The sequence below is a fragment of the Terrapene carolina genome, unplaced genomic scaffold, assembly GCF_002925995.2.
Source record: "Terrapene carolina triunguis isolate 2854851 unplaced genomic scaffold, T_m_triunguis-2.0 Scaffold211, whole genome shotgun sequence".
NCBI lineage: Eukaryota > Metazoa > Chordata > Testudines > Emydidae > Terrapene > Terrapene triunguis.
This window is the reverse complement of record NW_020664562.1, coordinates 8,000,841-8,006,546: the sequence shown is the minus strand read 5'-3', so window position 1 is coordinate 8,006,546 and position 5,706 is coordinate 8,000,841.

The following is a 5,706-nucleotide window of genomic DNA, read 5'->3' as shown; positions in this document are numbered from 1 at the left end:
CTAGGGGAAAATAACTCTACTGCTCATAGGAAATATTTCAACAATTTGTCAAAATATCATGAATATTTATGATGAGTTTACTCACTCTTGGAACCTGTAATTGGACCAACCATTTCATAAAGATATGATAGTGATGAAAAGCCAACATATGGTTGTTTTATTTATCTTCAGATAAAAACCCATTTTTGCTTCATGGAACAATACCAGAGTGAAAATAATTTTATTGTAAATCTCAAGTAGAGAAGCTGCAGTTTGGTAATTCAGTAATTTTCTACAGATTGACTCTTAAGAGACTCATTACAATGAAGGAACTCAACATGCAGGATTCTTCAAAGTTAATATAAGAAATGCATTAACTTGACTCAACATAGTTCATTTTACAAACTTTCTATTGTTGCTGTTGTCTAAAATGAAGAAAACAAAATTTCAGTGCTTCAGTTACATGGTACTTACAAAAAAATATAATCGGTTGCTCATTCTCTTCCAAGGATCTGAAAAACAGCTGTGCAAAATGTTCAAAATGAAACGTCTAACCACCTTTCACTAGTCCTGCATTTTGTTGAAACTCAGGCGATATTTGTGGACAGGTGTAAGAACTTTACTTTGGGAAAACCTAAACCCAGTTTGAGAGAATATGGGCTGGATTATGGGTATTTTAAGGCAAAGGACCCCATTGCTTTTCTCGGGACTTCTTGCATTGTAGTAAGCAGTAAATAGTAAGTGGTACTTGCATAGTAGTAAGCAGGTATTAGTAAATAGTTGGGTAGTAAGATGCTACCCAGAATGGATAAGGGTGGCAGAGCCCAAAGCATGCAAATCTCATTGGTTTTGTGTGTTTTGATCCTGAAAGCAGGTGAAATTGTCAGCAGTTGCGACGGAGTTTGGAGATTCATTCAAATGAGAAATCTGTCTATATGACTAGGTCCATACATCATGGCTATTTGGGGGCTTGTCTACACTATCCACCAGATTGGTGGGCAATGATCGATCCAGCGGGGGTTGATTTATCATGTCTAGTATAGACACAATAAATCAACCGCTGAACGCTCGCCCATCGACTCTGGTACTCCACCAGAACAAGAAGCGCAACCGGAGCTGACGGGAGAGCGTTAGCTGTCGACTTACCACAGTGAAGACAGTAGATCTAAGTAGATCTATTCACGTAGCTGAAGTTGCGTATCTTAGATCGACCCCGCGCGGTAGTGTAGACAAGCCCTGAGAATGAAACTTGCAAGGTGTAACCATTATGGGTAAATAATCAAGATGGTTTGTATAAAAAATCCTGTAAAGAAAAACTGTTGATCCTTTTACCCAGTCCACTATTTTATCCACTTGACGAAACTCCTCTGTTAATTATTGTCTCACTTGGATTTATACTTTCCTTGGTTTAAGGAACACTGGTTTTTAAAAGTTTTTTTTTTTAAAGACTTAATTGTTTGGAAATATTTAAAATGCGTAGCCTATTTATTTTAAACTCTCCGCCTCACAACTTCCGCGTAAGTTAATTTGATAGTATGTTACAACTAATGTGTGCCAACTTGTTTTAATGTCATAATACAAATTAACTAGTCCTTGAAACTCTCCGGGTTGTCTTTGTAGTTTCCAAGAGTTGTGCAACAGAAAATATGGGCACGCTGAAGCTTGATTCACTTTTATTTAAAAACATGTTTAAAAAATAAAATAAGAAAATGAGTCTGCAAAGTATTCAACTGTGTTCATTTCCTGTATGCCTCATATTTATATTGCCTATGTCTCCTATTAGTTCTAGCTATGTGGTTTACATATCAGTTTGCTGAGTTATCTACAGGAAACTGAAGTTTCTCAGTTTTCCTGGCTATCACACTGTTTACAAATAGGTTTTGTCTTACACAGAACAGTGACATGAAGTGCTCACCAACCAATCAATATTTTAATACATATCTAGGGCCCTTCTAAAGCCCACTGAACTCAGTGGAAAGACTCGCATTGAATTCAGTGGGCTTTATATCAGTAATTTAGTGGAAATAGTACTATAATATAGCTTTAAACAAAATAAGATACTAATGTGTAGACTACTTGGTTGACACAGTGGGAAAGTTAATTTCTGTTCTGACTGTTTAGAGCATGGATAATCCTTTTACATTTCTTGATTTTTCGAACATGAAGTGAATTACACTGTTTTATAGCATTATTCTTTCTGCCTAAAAATGTCCTAAGTGCATAGTTAGCTGTCTGGTGCAACCTGTGCTAAGGTTTAGAGAGGATAATGGTGATTTCTCTTAAGAGCAGCAACAATTTTGATATAAAAATGTCAGAAATAACAGTCTGTCTAGCTCTTAGTACTCTCTAAACATAAGATGATCTTCAAAAATCTCTCTCCATCACAAAATGAAGACAACTTTTTGGGGATATTAAAGCTACCAATTATTCCCCCTTCTGTTCTTTTCTTCAGTATCATACCTGAGAAAGTTCACCAGAGAAAATTATATATAATTTAACAAGAAGTATGGGTCATATTTGACCGTGTGTCAGATCTTCAGAAGAATTGAAGAATATTCCAGGAAGGTTCAACAGGTTATCTGAGGACCAAGATAAGTTATATTCGAAAATATAAATGGAGGCAGTTTTACTTCCTGTCTGATTCAGGTTTAATAGAAGTAATTTCCCTTATTGCTCCATATATTCTTTATGAAGGAGAGGCTGGCTATCAGGGCAGGCTCTGGATTATGGGGCAAGCCACATACCTGCCAACAAATAGCAGCCCTACCTTTTTGGTTAATCCCAGCACTGCTAACAAGTGGCCTCAGAGGTCAGGAGTTAGAGTAATATCTCTTTTCCACATATTAGGAACCAGCCTGCTCTGAACTGGATTTGCAAAGAGGGTCTAATTCTCATGAAAATCTCTCTGGTTGCTCCATGCAATAGTGCACATGGGGCTATGACCTTAACTGAGCCTGAGAAAGGCTGGAGGCATAGCTGAGTAGATTTTGGAATAATGCAGGACTCTAGGGTCTTAAGTTTACGGCCCCGCTTCAGCAAACCACTTAAATGCATGCTTAACTTTAATCATATGAGAAATGTCATTGAATCAATGTACTTTGCTGGACTGGAGCCTATGTGAGCTGGGTTAAACCCAGAACATGAAAGAGTGCTCTGGATCTGGGTACTGAAAGGGACAGAGGTCAGTAACAGCAGGGGGCAGCTGTTACTTTCTTCCTTTTTGCTGCTGCCAAATCATATTACCTTTATAAATTAACTTTTTTGAAGTTAAAGGTATAATAAAGTTGGGGCCGCTTGGCCAAAGGATTTTAATTTCTGTTTCTGTTCTCACTGGCCCCCTGCCATTCACAAAACATATCAATTCTAAATACCCATCAAGTTAACACATGACAAACAATCTGTTGGGTATTGTGGAATCAGTACTTTCCCAGATGTAAATTTAGTGAGATAGAAGGTCTAAAGTATTTTAAAAATTGTCTCATTTTCTCTTGCAACCATAAATTAGATAGGACTTGAGGAAAGAACAAGTTAAAAATTACTTAGCTAAGTTAGATGTCTTCAAGTCAGCAGGGCTTGATGAAATATATCCTAGAATACTCAAGGAGCTGACTGAGGAGATATCTGAGCCATTAATGATTATCTTTGAAAACTCACGGAAGGCGGGAAAGATTCCAGAGGACTGGAAGAGGGCAAATATAGTGCCAATCTCTAAAAAGGGGGATAAGGATAACCCGGGGAATTATGGACCAGTCAGTTTAACTTCAGTACCTGAAAGGATGATGGAGCATATAATCAAGCAGTTTGCAAACAGTTAGAAGATAACAAGGTGATAAGTAACAATCAACATGAATTTGTCAAGAACAAATCACGTCAAACCAACCAAATAGCTTTCTTTGGCAGGGTAACAAGCCTTCTGGATGGGGTAGATGAGGTATATGTTGACTTTAATAAGACTTTTGATACTGTCTTGCATGACCTTCTCATAAACAAACTAGGGAAATACATCTAAATGGAGTTATTATAAGGTGGGTGCATAACTGGTAGGAAAACCATTCTCAGAGAGTAGTTATCAATGGTTCACAGTCAAGCTGAAAGGACATATCAAGTGGGATCCCACAGGGATAGCTCCTGGGTCTGGTTCTGTTTAATATCTTCATCAATGATTTAGATAATGGCATAGAGAGTACACTTATAAAGTTTGTGGATGATAGCAAGTTGGAGGGGTTGCAAGTGCTTTGGAGGATATGATTAAAATTCAAAATTATCTGGATGAATTGGAGAAATAGTCTGAAGTAAATATGATGAAATTCAATGAGGCAATTCCAAAGCTTTCCATTTAGGAAAGAACAATCAATTGCACACATACAAAATGGGAAATGACTGCTTAGGAAGGAGTACTGCAGAAAGGGATCTGGGAATTATAGTGGATCACAAGCTAAATATGAATCAACAGTGTAACACTGTTGCAGAAAAAGCGAACAGCATGCTGGGATGTATCCGCAGGAGTGTTGTAAGCAAGACACAAGAAGTAATTCTTCCACTCTACTCCATGCTGTTAAGGCCTCAACTGGACTATCGTGTCCAGTTCTGTGCGCCACATTTCAGGAGAAATATGGACAAATTGGAGAAAGTCCAGACGAGAACAACAAAAATGCTTAAAGGTCTAGAAAACATGACCCATGAGGAAAGATTGAAAAAACTGGGTTTGTTTAGTCTGGAGAAGAGAAGACTGAGAGGGGACATAACATTTTTTAAGTATATAAAAGGTATATAAAAGTCTATAAAAATGTTACAAGGAGGAGGGTGAAAAATTGTTCTCCTTAACCTGTGAGGATAGGACAAGAAGCAGTGGGCTTAAATTGCAGCAAGGGTGGTTTAGGTTGGACATTAGGAAAAACTTCCTCACTGTGAGGGTAGTTAAGCACTGGAACAAATTGGCTATGGACATTGTAGAATATCCATCACTGGAGGTTTTAAGAACAAATTATACAAACAACTGTCAGGAATGGTCTAATTATTACTTAGTTATGCCCTGAATGCAGGGAACTGCACTAGATGACTTATTGAGGTCCCTTCTAGTCCTACACTTCCATGATTCTATGAATCCTGTCAGTAACAAAGACAAAGAAATCAATCATCTTATATATAGACAGTAGACATCCAAGTTTTCATTTAATTGAATTTTATAAACAAATAATTGAATGACAGCAAATGGAGTAACAGCAAATGGAGAAACAAATTGAAACAATCATAGACACTGAATGAAGTAACCAAAATGAGGGAGAGACAAATTATGATTAAGGCTAGTCAGATAATGTAATAGCCTAATTCTGAATAGTTCAGCAAATTGGAAGCTTAGTGTCAATTCAGTTAGATCATTTCCTTTTATCATTCTTTGTTTATCCACATTCTTATGATCAAAGTTTTGTTGTTTTGAATGTTTAAAATTAATGAATTTCAAGCTTGTAGCCAAAATTAATTCATTCAAGAAACCTAATATGTACTAATTAAAAATACATCCACTGGTACAGAAACAGCTTAACTCTGCCATATAAAAGGTTAAAATATATATCAAGAGGATTGCCATTAAGTCGCTTGTATGCAGTAGACAGTGATATGTACTTGGATCACGATACCATAATGAATAATCAATATAATTTAGAATATAAACATTTATTAATATTACAGCACCATGGGCTCAGTGCTGTGCAAGCACAGAAGAAGACA